Raw genomic sequence first — 18784 nt, 5'->3', positions numbered from 1 at the left:
GTATTAAACTAGGATCTTGTAATAACCAGCTAATAATTGTACACCACTTCAAACCAATGTTTCAGATTCCAATTTCTGAAATCAAATATCACTATGCTTAAAAGTATACCTTTTTTTTTTGTTTTTTTTTCATTCTCATAGGGGAACAAAGACTCAGACAAGAGGCGGAGCAGCCCAGGACCCCCCAACCTCACCAGCCTGATTGGGCAGTTAGCCCAAGCCCAGTGTGTGGGGGGGGGGTTGAAACAAGATGGACTTGCGTTTTTTTTGGCCAAGCAGGACTATGTAAGTAGAGATAGATAGATAGATAGATAGATAGATAGATAGATAGATAGATAGATAGATAGATAGATAGATAGATAGATAGATAGATACCCAAACCAGCATTTTAGCTTACACATGATTGAATGTTCAAAATCAGCAGAGCTTCCCCTCATTTCAAATGTTAAGCCTCAAATTTACAGCGACTGCACTTCCAAGTGCACTTGCAGTGCTTTAAAAATTGCACTTGAAGTTAGCATATTTATATTAACATGAACGTGTGTTTTGTAAATAACCCCCAGAGTCTTTTGACATGTACCTGCCTACTCACAAATAAACTCAGTTTTTTTAATCCAAAATAACAAAAAAAAAAAACATACAATATTTTTGGAAATAATAAATATTTATTTTTCGTCAGAACAAAACAAAATCAAGAGGAAGGCAACACTGGAGACAATTTTGAAGTTTGTGAAGCCTTTTGTCCCCCAGGCACACATCAAGTGAGTGGCCACCAAAATTCAGAACCTGTGTAACATGTAAATAGGGAGCACAACCAGGTCCTAGAATCCCACAGACCAGGAACAGCAGCAGATGAGATCTATGTCCCCAGACTGTGGTACTACAACAGCCTGCGTCTTCTGTCAGAGCAGACTGAAGCCAGGCAGTCACTTCCGACTCTTCCGTCTAGCCTTCCCTCCACGCTTCACTGGAGGCTGTGCCTCTGGTGGTGGACTTGTGGTAGGAGGAGGAGGAGGAGGAGGAGGAGGAGCAGTAGGGTCTGTGTTGTACAGTCTGGTGGTCGGTGTTAGCTCACCCTTCAGACCCCGTTGAATCGCATCAAAAAAAAAATGGCTTCGCACAAGTTGCGCTGTGCCTTCTCCATTTCTAGCAACTTGCTTGCCAAATATGTACCGTAGGCCTCCTCAGGATTGGGGGGTTTGCTCAGCACTTGGGTGGCTTGGCGTATAAGTGCCAATGACTCCTCCTCTGTCTGCGTCATCCTCCTGGGCTTTTTGCTGGCTAGGCGGAGGGGAGGGACCTGACTTTCGGTCCGACTCCTGCTGGGCCCAGCTAGCTCCTGTGTGTGGCTGGTCCCGGCCTCCTCCTCCATACCACTGGTCCCGGCCTCCTCCTGGGTGAGCTCATCCTGTGTAAAAAACAAACAAATCAATAAATAAAATATGTCTATATTTTGAAATCATCAATCACTAACAATTTTACAGTTCTCACTTGCAAATACATTTGTCTTGAAATACAAAAGGCTATCATTTTGACACCATCATTTTTCCATCAGTTCACCAAGATTTGAGCCACATTTGTGGAAACTACTGTATCCTTATATCTAATTTAATTTGTGATGAAATCCTAGTTTGGAAGCAATTCAAACATTGAACTTTACATCAACTTTACATCATTAATATTTGAGCAATCCTAACTTTAGAAACTAAAATATACCTGGCTCCAGCTGGGCGCATCAACTTCGTCCAGCAAGGAAGGGTCTGGATCTTCCAGGGATGGCTCACCTGAGGTGGAGGGAAGGGTGGAGGGAAGGGTAGATGGACTACCCCCACACACTACCCCCCACACACACACTACCCCCCCACACACACACTACCCCCCCACACACACACTACCCCCACACACACACACACACACACACTACCCACATACACTACCCCCCACACACACACTACCCCCCCCCCACACACACACACACACTACCCCCACACACTACCAACCCACACACACACTACCCCCCCCCCCACACACTTTTACCCTCGTTCCGCTGTGGGAGATTGATAGATGAAAATGGCGGACGGAATTTCAATGAGCAGCGCGGAGGAAAGCCCTCAACCCCATGCTTCCGGAGCAAGGAAGAGGTATAAGGCCACAAACATGGCCTTTGAAGAGATGGTGGAGATGGTGGATATATTGAGAAGGGAGGATTACGATGGGGAAAATGGCCCGTATCCCAAACCCAATATCCGCAAAAACGGCATCATGAATCTAGGTGTCGAAACTTTGCAAAGCAAATTTGGGGTTCGAAGAGGCAAGGATCAGCTCCGGAAACGATGGTCCGACATCAAATCCAGGGAGCCGGACCAATACCATCGAATCAAAAAGGCCCTGAAAAAAAGTAAGTAAACTCCGCGTTTATCATGACTGTCGGACATAATCGTTCGTATAGGTATACGATATATTTGTAAATCTGGCAAATTTGATCGTTCGTGTGGTTAATAGTTCATGTAATGAGCGAATATGCTTGTTCGTATATGTGGACGTAAATAGCATGAATTTGTATATGGTGTAAATTTATCTGGTGTTGGATTAGATTTTAATTAGTTATTAATTTTTTTGTATTGTTCATGATAAACTGAATTGTCACACTCAGTTTAGGATATAAATTTTTAATAAAGTTTCATAAATTTATTCAGTGTAATGTAGTCTCAATAAAAAAATTAGATAGATAGATAGATAGATAGATAGATAGATAGATAGATAGATAGATAGATAGATAAAATGCTGGTTCAACATCTGGACTGGGAATCATTTAGTGTAGTTTGGGACATCATAGAACATTTTTTGACATAATCACACACAGGTACTCCAGGGGATGATTCGAGTGTGTCCGTCTGTGAAACTTGGACAAAAGATATAAAGTATCACAGTTTGGTTAAAGGCTAGGTTCACATTGCTGCAATGTACGAGATCGAATGTGATTTGCACCGCACTGCAGTGCAAATCACATGTGATCTCTGTGTGATGCGATTTCAGCCATACATATAGTATGGCTGAATTCGCATCGCATCCAGCCCAAACTTGTACATGGCCCTTTTTTTAGTCCACAGCCGAATCGGGTCACATGGGTGTTCACACCATGTGGTCCAATTCCTGTCCAAGTTTAAAGATTGCACTGTGATATGAGAAATAATTTGGAGGTGTCAATAAAACTTTACACTGATACTCCCAGCAGGTCACATAGGGCAGTGTGAACTGCCTCCGGGAGGCATGCGATGCGTGAAACCACAGTAGATTTGCAGCGTTCGCACATCGCAGCAGTCTGAACACGGCCTAACTAAAAAAATGTCATTTTAATGATGTATTAAACTAGGATCTTGTAATAACCAGCTAATAATTGTACACCACTTCAAACCAATGTTTCAGATTCCAATTTCTGAAATCAAATATCACTATGCTTAAAAGTATACCTTTTTTTGTATTTTTTTTTCATTCTCATAGGGGAACAAAGACTCAGACAAGCCCAGGACCCCCCAACCTCACCAGCCTGATTGGGCAGTTAGCCCAAGCCCAGTGTCCGTGATGGAGCTGCCCAGCCCAGTGTCCGTGAGGGAGCAGCCCAGCCCATTGTCCGAGCTGGATAAGCCCAGCCCAGGGCTAGATGTGGAGGAGGAAGAGGTGGTGGAGATACGCACCCCACAAAGTGAGTGTCTGACAACCCAGCTTAAGGTAAACAATTAATGGCTGTATATTTTAACCAATTTTTTATCTACACATGTTTTTAGGTGATGATCTGGTTGTGGAAGGACAAGCCGCGGAGCCATTTACCACTGATAGTGCCCAGAGATTCATTGGTCAGATCATGGCCTGGAATGGCAAGATCGATTTGATGCAGTACAACATCCATACCATGCAACGAGAACTGGACACTATGAGGCAGGAAATGAAGAACATGATCGATGTTTTAGGGAGAATCTAAGCCCCTTTTCCCTAAAACGAAAGATCATGTTCTTCATTTCCTTGTCAAAAAGTTTTTAATGTTTTTAGAACATTGTTTTTAGAGGCCAAATTTTTTTTTATTTCAATAAATTTTTATTAATTTATAAAGGATATACAAAGGCAAGTGGTATAGGACATGTTGACTTTTACAATTGTAATTAACAGTCAATGTAATAGAGGGAGGGAAGAGGGGAGAGGGAAAGAAAGGGTGAAAAAGAAACGGATAAGTAGGTGGTTACATAAACAATAATGCAAATACTGGTTACTACACAGGATATATCTTATCAGGGTTAAGATCTAGTTCACAGAATTCTTATATTTGTTGGTCCAAATTTTCCATTGCTTATCAAATAGATCGCACTTCAATGTATTTATGGCAAGAGCACGCTCTATAGTGTGGTGTTGGTTCACTCTTCTAATCAGGTCAGAGATGTTTACCGTCATGGCAGTTTTCCAATGTTGTAATATCATGGATCTAGCAGAAAGAAGGATGTTGGAAATAACAATCCACATATCATGCGGAAATTGTTCAATACCCATATGTAAAATTCCTAGGGATGGATTGGGGCGAGTGACAATACCCGTGAGCGATGTTATAAGTTGGAAAACTTGATTCCAGTAACTAACTAAGTTGGGACACTCCCAAAACATGTGCAGTAGATGTCCTAGCTGTCCACAATTTCTCCAACAGGTATTTTGGGCAGATGGAGAAAATGTTGCCAGTCTACACGGTGTGTATTGCCACCTGTTAATTATTCTAATAGTCATTGCCCAATGATTAATAGAACGGGAGGCTTTTTGGATTTCTCGAAATGTGGTTGTCCACTGATCATCTGTAAATGATTTCCCTAAATCCGTCTCCCATTTAGCAATCGGTTTTGTTTTCACAAAAGATTGTTTAGCATGTAGAAGGGAGTAAAAAAGCGAAATGCCTTTCCTGGTGGGGCGTTCTCGAGTTAAGAAGTTCCACGCACTGGATGGCATTGTTATAATAGGGGGAGGGTTACGTTTTAGAAAATGTGCCACTTGGATACATGTAAACTGGTACTTGTTGGGGAGATTGTATTGAGTCATAATCTGTGTGCTGGAAAGAGCTGTACCATTAGACAATAGGTCTTGGATGGTATGTATACCGTGGTTGGGGAACTGCTTTAGGGACAGCATAGGGATTTTATGTTCGAGCAGGCTAAGCGGAAATTTGTATTCCACAGCATTTTGAGAGTTATGGGTATGATGTATGAAGAACCTCCATGCTTGTAGGGAGGCTATAAGGGTGGGACCCATGGAATGGAGAGCCCAGGGTTTCCAGACATCACTCGCGAGTAATGCCACTAGATCTGGTATTGGGGCTATATGCCTTTCCAGCTCAACCCAAGGTGGTGAATCTATAGTTTTGAACCAGTGTTGGAGTTGGTCCAGTCTAGATGCCCACAAATAATCAGAAACATCAATCAGTCCTACTCCACCTACTCAGTTATGCGGAATCAGGTTGTTAGGAGAGCAGCGAGCTTTTTTACCATTCCATATGAATTTCCACAGAGTAGTAGAGAAGGTCTTAAGGAAATGGGTTGGGATAGGTATAGGTATGGATCTGAACATATACAATATGAGAGGGAGAACTAACATCTTACATGCTGCTAATCTGCCCATCCAGGATAATTCGGTCTTGGCTATACATTTGAGCGTTTCATCTATCTTTAGAAGCAATGACTTAATATTGTCGGAGACTAGAGTTTTCGTGGAATTAGTAATTTTTATACCTAAGTAGGGTATGCCATCTTCTTTCCATACATATGGAAGAGTGTCTTGAAGTTGGAGTTTGCTACGTTTGTCAATTCCTAAATCTAGAATCAATGATTTGGCGAAATTAACTTTATAGTACGAAATCTCACCAAAGTTTTTTAAAGTTTCATGGACTAAGGGGAGAGATCTGGTCGGGTTTGTCAGCATCAGTACAACGTCATCGGCAAATAGGTTAATAACGTGGTTATGAGATCCTAACACGTGTCCAGTAATATCGGCCTGGGATCTAATGGCCTCCGCCAGAGGCTCTATCATAAGGTTAAAAATGGTTGGAGATAATGGACACCCCTGACGAGTGCCATTAGAAATAGGGAAAGGTGTAGAAAGCATTCCAGCTGTTAAGACTTGGGCGGATGGATTGGAATATAAAGCCAACATTGCGTTAGAGATAAAACCTTGAAAGCCAAATTTTTGTAGAACTTCCTTCATGTAACACCACTCCACCCTATCAAACGCCTTCTCTGCGTCTATGGAGAGCAGCAGAGAAGGAGTTTTAGTTAAATTAGCATAATGAACAATGTCAATAATACGTCTTGTAGCATCAGAAGTTTGTCTCCCCCTGATGAAGCCCATATGGTCGCTTTTAATTAAAGAAGGCATAAACTCTGATAGTCTAAGGGCGATAAGTTTAGCGTAGATCTTTATATCTGTGTTCAGGAGAGAAATAGGTCTAAAATTACTAGGGGTAGTGGGATCTTTACCAGGTTTGGGTATAGTGGTCACGTATGCTTTTAACATTTCATTTGGAAAGGATGCTGAGTGTGCTGCCTGTGTGAACATCTTTTGGAGATATGTGGAAAGAATAGTGGAAAAGGTTTTAAAATATTCATTATTTAGTCCATCAGGACCTGGGGATTTCCCATGAGGGAGTGAAGTAATGACTGATGTTATTTCATGGTTTGTGAACGGTGAATTTAGCAATTCAAGCTGTGATTCGGAGAGTTTAGGGAGATCTAAATCTTTGAGAAAATGCTGTATTTTGGGAACAGTGGGTTGAGGAGTGTGGGGGTCTGTGTTAAGGTTGTAAAGCTCACTATAATATTGTGCAAATTGGTTTGCGATTTCTTGAGGATTGATTACTTTATGAAGGGATGTAGGGTGTATCAGGTGGGAAATCCTAGTTTTGGTGCGTATTGCTCTAATCCTATTGGCAAGATATTTACCTGCTCTATTCGCACAGGCATAGGTACGTAACTTCAAGCGTCTAAGGTAGAAATCATAGTTTTGGGCCAAGTGATCTCTCAATTTTTCTCTAAGAGAGGTTATTTGGGTAGTCCGCTGGTGAGAGGGAGATGCTTTGTTGAGGGTTTCTAAATTGTGGATATCGGAAGTAATGGAGTCTATGGTTGCAGTATACTTTTTTTTAGCTCTAGCTCCTAGCTGGATAAGGATGCCTCTAATAAACGCTTTGTGGGCGTTCCAGAGTGTGAAGAGACTCTCTACTGAATGTTCATTTTGTTGGAAATATGTTTTAAGGTTTTGAGAAATCAGTTCTTTGGTATCGGGGTCCTGTAGTAATCTAACACTGCAGCGCCAGATGGGTGATGAGGGAGAGACACCCTTCTCATGAATAGAAAGTGATATGGCAGAATGGTCAGACCACGTAATATCATGTATCTCAGAGGATGAAACATTTTGTAAGGTCCATTGATCTGACAAAAAAAAGTATATTCTGGAATAAGACCCATGTACATGGGAGAAGAAGGTAAAGTCTTTCTCGTTGCCATGTGTGCATCGCCAGACGTCGTACAGTTTTCAGAGTGCAGGACTGTATTTAGGCAGATGTTGTTGTTGCGTTTAGCATTAGAAGTGTCAAGTTGTGGGTCGACAATGAGGTTAAAATCGCCACAAAGAATGAGACTACCGTATTGGATAGGTTGTATTTTACGGAGTAGTCTATTCAAAAACCTAATCTGTCGGGTGTTTGGAGCATATAAAGATACAATGGTGTACGGTTTAGAATTAATATCACCCTGAAGAATAATATAGTGACCATTGTCGGCTGTGATGGATTTCTTGAGATGGAAGGAGACCGTGTCACGGATGGCAAGAAGGACACCTCCGCTTTTTTTATTCGGGTTATTTGCCAGGAATATATGTGGGTAGTTTTTATGTGTACATTTGGGATGGTTGTCCTGTTGAAAATGAGTTTCCTGTACACATAAAATATCCGCCTTTAGTTTCTGAGCTTCTGTCCACAGTGAGTAGCGTTTCACAGGGTGGTTGAGGCCTTTGGCATTAATGGAAACAAAGGTAATGGTCATTTTTCAGGTAAGAAAAAAAGATGTGTAAGTGTACTCACAGAATCCTTCGAGAATTATTAGAGTCATCTGAGCTCCATGAGGTTGACAGAAGAGATGCCGCTATGGTATTTAGAGATGTAGTAGAACAGGGGATGAAGAGTCCATCACGTGTAGGTCCAGTGCTAATGGAACAAAGGGTGTAACCACAAAAATAAACAATAACGTATAGAACAATAAAAATAGAATCATATAAGCGATCCATATGCAAACAAAGCTGCAAAAATGACAAATGTCAGGGGTAAGAACAAGGAAAGATGAAGAAATCCTTGTGCCCAGGGAGAGAACATATTTGTCAACGGTGTGTGATTATTTACTGCCATCAGTGACATTTTTAGGGGCTCTTCTGTGTGAAACTACTTGCCACTCATCCGGAATAGGGCGTAGTTGTGTTGCAGATGGTTCCAGAGGGTTTTGTTGTGGAAGTATGCCCCATTGACGCAGGAGTGCGATACCTTCAGCTAAAGTAGTAACTGTGTGCGTGGTACCATCATGTGAGATGGACAATTTCACTGGGTAACGCCATTTATGTGGTATATTGTGGTTGCGTAAGGCCTTAGTAATGGTTGCTAAGTTTCGCCGCAATTGCAGAGTATGTCTTGATAGGTCAGGGAGGAGGATCAATTCAGCATATTGAGATATGTTGTTGCCTCGAGTACGAAACGCAGTCATAATTTGTTCCTTGATATGATAGTAATGCATCTTGAGCAAAACATCCCGAGGGGTACCTTCAGGTAGAAATGCTGGCTTGGGGATTCTGTGAATCCTGTCAATGGTCAGTTCCTGAGGAGATAATGTGGGGATAATGGTGGAAAATAGCGTGTGTACATACTGCATTAATTGGTTTGGAGGTATGGCTTCAGGAATACCTCTGATTTTAATATTGCACCTCCTAGAGTGGTCCTCAAGGTCTGCTACTTTACTCTTTAGCCATGTTATTTCTTCATCATGGGATTTGTGGGCCTCTACTAAAGTATTGAAAGAAGTTGTGCATTCCCCTATGTTACGTTCCATTTGGTCCACTCTATTACCTAGTGCCAATACTTCCCTATGGCAGTTAGTGATTTCTACAGTGAGGTCAGCTTGTATGGAGGCTTTGAGTGACATAAGCATCTCCTTAAGGACCGTATCTGAGACCGGTCGATTGGATGTGGGGTAGGCCGCAATCAGGTCGGATGCCGGTGGATGTATAGCGTGGCCTATGGGAGCGGATCCGCTTACCTCCATGTCCGCTCGGTTTACCTCAGGAGAAGATATCCGTTGCCTTTGTTTGGCTGGGCTTCTAGTCGTGGGGCTATTCGTTCCTGAGGAGGAATCGCTGAGGGAAGTCGTTCGGAGGTGAGATTGTTGCGAGGCCTGCGCTTGAGTTTCAGTCACGCACGAACCGGCGCCATTTTGTGTGATTCCGTGCGCCTTGAAAAGGTTCCGCGGCGGTTGTTGACTCTTTCTATTTTTTGGCATCTTCGGTAGAAGCGAAGGTGTCTACCCTGCGTTATAGATAGGTTTATGTGGAAATATGTCACCAATGGAGTCATTATATAGTTGTTCTCTCCGGTGGTCGAACGAAGCTCTCAGCTCAAGCGTCCATCTTAGCGCTCGGTCGCCACGCCCCCCCCAGAGGCCAAATTTTGAAGATGCACACGGTGTGTCAACATGTGCTATGTGCCATCAGAGGATCGCAATGTACGCATTTGGTGTTTGCAAACCCTTCCTCATTCTAGTATGTGAGAGGAAGGGATTGCACCCACCAAACACGTCCATTGATCACTCATGATGGTACATAGCACATGTTGACATTACCAATTTTTGGTGTGCATCTTCAAAATTTGGCTTTACCCCTTGTTTTCTGTAAATAGTTAACAATTAGATTTTATGTATTTTTTTTATAATTTTATTTTATATATATATATATATATATATATATATATATATATATATATATATATATATATATATATATATAGATATATCTATATATTTATATGTTTCCAAAAAAAAAATTACAAAAAAAAAACAAAACAAAAAGAAAAATATCTAAAAAAGAGGCACTGGTTGGATTGTGCACTATTAAAAATTAAAAAAAAAGATGTGTGTGTGTGTGTCTACTTCTTTCAATACTCAATACCAGTTTGGGAAGTCATTTTGTGTTTTCTGTCACAAAGGGCCTTATTTACTATTGGCAAAAACCACTTTGCAATACAAATGCACTAGGACAGGAATATGCAATTAGTGGAAATCCAGCTGTTGCAGAACTACAAGTCCCATGAAGCATAGCAAGACTGACAGCCACAAGCATGAGACCCAGAGGCATGATTGACTTGTAGTTTTGCACCAGCTGGAGGTTGGCCAATTGCATATCCCTGAATTAGGAGAATGTAGGAGACAAGCACCGTGAAAAGCAAACAAGAACCAAACTTAAAAATGTGAACAGACAATACATATTTCAAGAAAAATAAATTTTTATTGGTCAGCTGGCATTGGAATAGCCCCCCTACCATTAAAATAGCTGACATACCGGTCACACACCTCACGTGCTGTTTGGGGGGCTAAGCCAGGATGGGCATGATCCAGCCCTGTGAGTTCAGGTAATATTAGTCCGGCCTCAGGCCCAATTGGTTGCAGGTACTGGTTTCCTGAAAGTTTGCGTAGAAAATTGTGCAAAATGCAGCAGCAAAGAATTACATAGTTCAGTTTATACTCTGCTAAGTTGATTGCTGTCATAAACAGACGGAACCGGCTGGCCATAATACCAAAGGCATTCTCCACAACCCTTCTTGCTCTGGCCAGCCGGTAATTAAAAACACTCCTCTCTGGGTTGAGCGTCCTTTGGGGAAGGGTTTCATCAGATGGTCACTCAGACCGAACGCTTCATCAGCAATAAACACAAACGGTAGACCCTCCACATTCTCGGCATCTGGTGGCAAGTCCAGGCCACCAGTGATGATACGGTGGCAGAACTCGGTCTGCCTAAAGACTCCTCCGTCAGACATCCGGCCGTTCTTCCCCACATCCACATACAGAAAGTCACATTGTGCTGATACCACCGCCATTAACACCACACTATGGAACCCCTTATAATTCCAATAGTAGGACCCCGAATGGGGTGGGGGCACAATCCTCACATGTTTCCCGTCGATCGCCCCTCCACAGTTGGGAAAGTCCCAACGGGCAGCGAATTGGGAAGCCACAGTCTGCCATTCCTGTGGCGTGGAAGGAAACTGGGGAGTCAAACACAGGAAAAAAAAATTGTCATTAAATCCAAACAATGCATAACAAATAAAACTCTAAAACATTTTGGAACAACAGTTAAACAGAAATATTGAAAAAGTTTTTCATCAAACAAAAAAAAAAAGACGGGCCAATTCACAAATTACTCAGCCCTCTGATGGACCAGGGGACATAAGTTAGGTGGGTGAGTGGGGTGGGGGCCTAATTAATGAGTATACAATCCCTGCAACAAATTTGAGTGGGGTGGGGGCCTAATTAATGAGTATACAATACCTGCAACCAATTTGAGTGGGGTGGGGGCTTAATTAATGAGTATACAATACCTGCAACCAATTTGAGTGGGGTGGGGGACTAATTAATGAGTAGACAATACCTGAAACCAATTTGAGTGGGGTGGGGGCCTAATTAATGAGTATACAATACCTGCAACCAATTTGAGTGGGGTGGGGGCCTAATTAATGAGTATACAATACCTGCAACCAATTTGAGTGGGATGGGGGCCTAATTAATGAGTATACAATACCTGCAACCAATTTGAGTGGGGTGGGGGCCTAATTAATGAGTAGACAATCCCTGCAACCAATTTGAGTGGGGTGGGGGACTAATTAATGAGTATACAATACCTGCAACCAATTTGAGTGGGGTGGGGGACTAATTAATGAGTATACAATACCTGCAACCAATTTGAGTGGGGTGGGGGACTAATTAATGATTATACAATCCCTATACATATATATATATATATATATATATATATATATATATCTATATATATATATATATATATATATATCTATATATATATATATATATATATATATATACACATATACATATATATATATATATATATATATATATATATATATATATATATATATATATACACACACACACATACACACAAAGGGTGTATACAAAGGGTGGGGGGGCAGTAAAATAGTACAATCGAGCTGACAATATGAATTATAGAGAAAAACAGTCTCGGCTGTGGGTGTATAGGGGCCCAGGATTGCATGCTGGGGACGTTAGTGAAAGCAAATATGCACGTGGGACACAAAAAGGTAAAAAGCTCAAAAAAATGACACAAAAAATAAAAAATACATAAAAAAAAATAAAACAAATGCATGCATTCATATAAAGGGGACATTCACAGCATATTCCTGTCATGGATATTAAAAGTCATGATGAAATTAATACAAACATACAATGCATATAATGCAATATTAAAAGAACAAACTTACCTTCATATATTCCTTCTGCAGGACCCGAATAATGGCAGAACAGGTCTCTGGAATAATGATCCCCAGAGCCTGGGGGGAGATGCCTGTCGAGAACTTGAGGTCCTGAAGGCTTCTCCCTGTCGCCAAGTAGCGCAACGTGGCGACGAGCCTCTGCTCCGGAGTGATGGCTTGCCGCATGCAGGTATCCTGCCTGCTGATATAAGGGGTCAGCAAAGCCAGCAGACGGTGAAAAACGGGGTCCGTCATCCTGAGATAATTCCTGAAATCATCAGGATTATTCTCACGGATCTCACGGAGTAAAGGCATATGCGAGAATTGGTCACGCTGGCGCAACCAATTCTTTGTCCATGAACTCCTCCTCACCCTGTTCACAGACTGGGCTCGGGTCAAAGTATTAACCCCAACACCAAGCCCCAATATAGCACGAACTCGTTCCCGAGTACGTCCACTCTCCATGGCTTTGAAACGGTCGGCTGGACAAACAAGCTCAACTGAATGCACTGAAGAACAGCCAGACCTATGAAGAACGACCTGAAACCCAGAAACGAGCGGACCAGAAGCGCCTAACAACAGGTACCAACTGATCCACGCGTACCGAAAGACAGATACAAACCTCACAGGTAGACTGCGCCGCAGTAAACGGACAAATTAAGCTGAAGTCTGAAAAGCGCGAATCGTCTCTAACCAAACTTCTACTAACGCAAAGTCAGCAGAAGGATCCCAAAGGGTGCTTTGCTGTGTCTTGGACTTCCTATTTCTAGTCCCGTCGTACGTGCTGTACGTCATCGCGCAAGCTTTCGGCGGACTGTTTGGCTATCCGTGTGTGGTCAAGTCCGTTCATTCGAAAGTATGACGAACTGTCCGTCAGATTGTCTGACGGACTAAGTTGGCCAGACAGTCCGCCCGTGTGTACGCGGCTTCAGACTAACAGTACATATTTTAAGATATGTTTTCACTAGATGCAACCTACTTTAGAATTATATAACAGAAGGGAGGAAAGACCGGCAGCTGGACAGGTGGCCACATTTAGAGCTTGCTTATAGTGATCTTGAAGGCTGGATTAGTTTGTGCAATGTGGCTAAGCAACAATTGACAGCATTCATGCCTATTGATCACTGCCATCTGACATTGGGGAGATGAAAGTGTGGGACGGCCAAAATAAACTTTTTTCATACAGCTAGTTTAAGATAGCACTGCCTTGGGTATGTCTTATGCCACTTATGCCAGTACATCTCTCCACACAGAAATCAACACAGCAGTAAGGCACAAACAACAGCACTAGAGCACAGAGGACATTGCTACACACAGGACTCTCCATTCAATAGCCACAGAAATTGAAGCAGAAACAGTCCTCCCTGCACTCTCAGACAAGTGGGAAGCCTACTGACCAAAGCTCACCAGAAAGCACTAAACAATTTGTAGAGTCCATTGACAACTACCCACAACCTATTATTCAGTAAGCAACCTAGCTATTCATGAATACTGTTCCTTGTGATAAACAACTATGCATACCCTATAAAGTGTTCACCATCTCCTAAAAAATATGAACAGTCTTTTTAAACAAAAAATTACAAGACAATATAAAAGTCCCATTCACTAATGCCCACTGTGCACATGCAGGTGCTATGTAAAATATTTAGCTTTGATGCTTGATCCGACTAGCGCTTGTAGTGCCTATGTATTTGCACTTACCAGATATATGTGACCAACTATTGCTAGTATGGTCAAATGCGCTTGTGGGGCATGTCCCCTTTAAATCCAGTGTCTCCTGTGCTAGGTCTGCCTGATGCTGAAGACCAAATCATACCACTCAGAGGGAAATGATAAAAAGATAACCCGTTTTTTTAAATTTTATAGATAAAGGTAAGAAGTACATTCACTTGTATTAGTGTCGGTTAGAAGTGCGGCTTGGGTCTTTGTCCAAAGATGGCAACGGGAAAAGTTACGTCACAGTGAGTATAGCTTTAACGTGTTTCCACCTGATTGGTCGTCCTCAGGAAGCTCACTTTCTGCCATTTTTGTTACTGGAATTGATACCTTTTCAGGCATTAACCCGTGATCAGTCAATTGTGTGATGACAATTTTTTCTACCATTGCTGGATACACCAGGCTTTGCCGCACAGAGTGCTTTTATACATCTTATTAAAATCATATTTATGGTTAAACATTAAACACAAAACATTAAATATATGACCCACTTTGTTGTGGATAACCTCCTCCTTCCTCTCCCTCTATTATTACCACTCCATGGGTGTAAATAAAATGGTTTGCTATATGAAGGGGGTGGAGTTAGTGTGTTGATCATTTAAAAGTTGGAACCTATTGTATGTTGGGATTTTGTAGCTTGGTGTATTTGGGGTTTCTGATATTAGCCTATTACGTACCTTGTGGGGTGTATGTGGGTACCTCTTGTAATCATACTTTCTCTTAATACTTGTGTTTCAGTCTCTTCCACTAGGGAACTTTATATAGTTTTTTTGTTATTGATATCCTCTTCCCATTTATATACTTTGTTATTGGCATACTCTTTTGTCCCTTAAATATTGAATTTTTTGTTTTGTTTTGGTATCATTCACCACCTTGAGAATCATATGTTGTATTTTATTTTTATTTTCTTTATATTCTGTTGAATCTATATTCAGTTAATTTCTCCTTCAGGTCTGATATTTTTTGTCCAATTTGATTGAATTTACGTTTTCATCTGTGGATAATGATACCCAACATTTTTTGTTCACATTGATTATTTTCTTTTTTTTCCTTTCTACAATAAATTCTGAACTGACCTGCATCTCATCAAAAATATGAATAAGCAGTGGTGTTGAACAAAAAACTAAAAGACAACCTATGGTCGATTAAGGATAGGGATGAGCCCGATGTTTGAGTTAAACGTAATTTCAAATCGAACATCGGGTGTTTGCCTGTCGCCGAATATCGAAAAATTTGGGGTGTTCACGGCAAATTTGAAAGCCACAGAACACCCTTTAAAAGTCTATGGGAGAAATCAAAAGTGCTAATTTTTAAGGCTTATATGCATGGCATTGTCATAAAAAGTGTTTTAGGGACCTGGGTCCTGTCCCAGGGTACATGTATCAATGCAATAAAAAGTTTTAAAAACTGCATTTTTTTCGGAAAAAGATTTCCTCACAGTCCATTACTCCAATGACATCAGACCTTTGACGAAACGATCGGCGGGTAGCCACGCCCACACCTTCTGCGCATGTGCGATCACAATACAAACTCACAGTGAGTTTTTTTACTTGCTAGCAATTTAGTTTTTTTAAACGGTACCTGTACCTTCTGTGACTCGTTTTTATATGTGCTTGAGCATCAGGCTTTAATAAACCCTTTGCTGAAACCATATCACACGATTTGGCACACTTCTTATATTTTACATGGTGATACACTTTTTGGAAGCTTGCTGTGAGTAGCCGTGTGAGTCTGATGATAAGGAGACACCTGGGAGATCAGGACAATCTCTGACATCTGGACGTCTATGGTGGGATCTGTGATCCAACTCGTGCTGCTTGACCTCCCCTAGCAGGGGGGTCATTGGGGATCTGGTAAGTCTCCATCTATTAGTGGTGTTTAGAGGTGACGGGTTCCACGTGGTTAAACACAATGGATTAAGCAATCAAGTTTCAACTACTTTTACATACACATTGGAAAATATTGTTTATGTTTTTGGAATATATATGGACATTCAAATATTTTTCATATATATATATATATATATATATATATATATATAATTTTTTTTTTAAACACACGATTTATTTACACTTGAACTTTATCTAGTTTTTTTTTCAGTAATATATTTTTTTCTATCCAATATCTTTATTAATTTGATGTTGTACATATATGTCATTATATTTGTGCATTGATTGTCACATATTTTTTTGTTTAGCACCTTTGCACATTTATAAGTTAAGCGCTGCACTTTTTCTTTTGTCTATGGTTATTGTGCCCAGTATCTGGGTTATGGTGTTCAGCTGCTGGTTTTTATATTGAGTTTTGCCAAGCGCAGATTTTTTCTACCCATTCATTACCAGGCCCTTTGTTCCTTTTTATTGTTTCATTTTAAGCATTATTAAAATCACTGCTCCCGAAAAAACTGACATTTTTAAAACTTTTTTGCATTGATAAATGTCCCCTGGGTGACCCAGGTCCCCAAACACTTTTTATGACAATAACTTGCATATAAGCCTTTAAAATTATCACTTTTGATTATCCATGTTTGTGTCCCATAGACTTTAACGGTGTTTGTGTGTTCGAATAAATTTTTTGCCTGTTCGCATTTTCTGCTGCAAACCGAACCGGGGGGTGTTCAGCTCATCCCTACTTAAGGATATGTTAGTATCTTTGCATGGTATAATATATAGAGATATGCTGTAATTTATTTTTATTTTTATTTTTTTGAGATTTGTAGTAGGGTAAGCTATGTAGAGAACAAAATAGGGGAATTTGCCTATAATGAATTGGTTGATCAACATCATGATGTAGAGAAGGAAATACAGAATCTCAAGCTCAAATGAATTGATCTTGATGACAGGTCACACAGGAATAATGAAAAAACTGGAGTCATTGCTAAAACCGTGTCCCCTGCTGATCTGAGACAGTCTGTGCAACAGATGATCTCTACTGATTCCCACGGTTTTGGATCAGAACAAAAGTCTGATATTATTATATCTACCCTTGATCAGATTGAATATAAAGCATGCACGCTCTGAAGTAGTACGCTGACACCAGTTCAGAGTAAAATACTTTCTGCTTAATATTTCCGCTTCTCAAGACTTTTATATAACTCCATTAACCACTTTTAGACTGGACCATTTTGCTGGCTTAAGACCAGACCACTTTTTGTAAATTTGGCACTGCGTCGCTTTAACTGACAATTGCGCGGTCATGTGATGTGGTTCCCAAACAAAATTGACGTCCTTTTATTCCCACAAATAGAGCTTTCTTTTGGTGGTATTTGATCACCCCTGAGGTTTTTATTTTTTGCGCTATAAACAAAAATGAAAAAAAATATATAATTTTTTACTTTTTGTTATAATAAATATCCACCAAAAATATATAAAAAAACATTTTTTCCCTCAGTTTAGGCCGATACGTATTCTTCTACATATTTTTGGAAAAAAATCGCAATAAGCGATTACTGATTGGTTTGCGCAAAAGTTATAGTGTTTACAAAATAGGGGATAGTTTTATGGCATTTTTATAATTAATTTTTTTTTACTAGTAATGGCAGCGATCAGCGATTTTTATTGTGACTGCGACATTGTGGCAGACACATCAGACATTTTTGACACATTTTTGGGACCATTGTCATTTATAGAGAAATCAATGCTATACAAATGCATTGATTCCTGTGTAAATGACACTGGCAGTGAAGGGGTTAACCAGGGGGTGGCAGTGTAGGGGTTAAGTGTTCCTAGGGGCATGTTACTAACTGTGGGGGGGTTAGCTGGGCTTTGTGTTAGTGAACACTGATCTCTGCTCCAATCACATGGAGCAGAGATCAGAGTCTCTTGTTGCTAGATGTTTACAATGGCATCTCCCCGTTCAGCCGCCCCATGAGACGATCCCGGGTATCCCCACAGCGATCGAGTCCGCGGGACCCACAACCGGTCTCACGGGGGTCCTGACCAGCACGCGAGTGCCCGCTGGCGGCACAGATGCGATGGCAGGGCGGCATTTAAAAATGGACATACCTCTACGCCAATATGCCTGCCCATGCCATTCTGCCGACGTACATTGGTGTGCGCTGGTCGGGAACTAGTTAAAGTTTAAGGCAGGTCAACAAGACTGGTGCATACAACCCACAAATATAAAAATGCATATGGTGCTAAAATATTGGTTTTAGCTGGGTGCTCATTTGAGGAAGTAGCTTTGTTCTTGCAGCATTTCTGCAGCATTTCTTGCTTCTTTTTAATCCATTGGTGTTATGCTGTTATATTCTGAATGTATTCTCAGAAGCAGGTGCAAACGTTAACTATTGACTGTCAGTCCAGTTCCTAAGCTTTGCAAAATATCTGAATATGTATTATTAAGGCTTATTAAGCGTAGAAGCTGATATATATATGTGTGTGTGTGTGTGTGTTGGGTATATAAAGCATATATTGGAATAGACATTTCATCATGAGCACATATATTAATCACATCCATTACAGGATTACATCCCCCCCTTGATCTTGTCTATTCAATACGGTC

This window comes from Lithobates pipiens, unplaced genomic scaffold, assembly GCF_037356315.1.
Source record: "Lithobates pipiens isolate NorthernLeopardFrog02 unplaced genomic scaffold, aLitPip1_a1.2 Scaffold_16, whole genome shotgun sequence".
NCBI lineage: Eukaryota > Metazoa > Chordata > Amphibia > Anura > Ranidae > Lithobates > Lithobates pipiens.
This window is presented reverse-complemented; position numbering follows the sequence as displayed.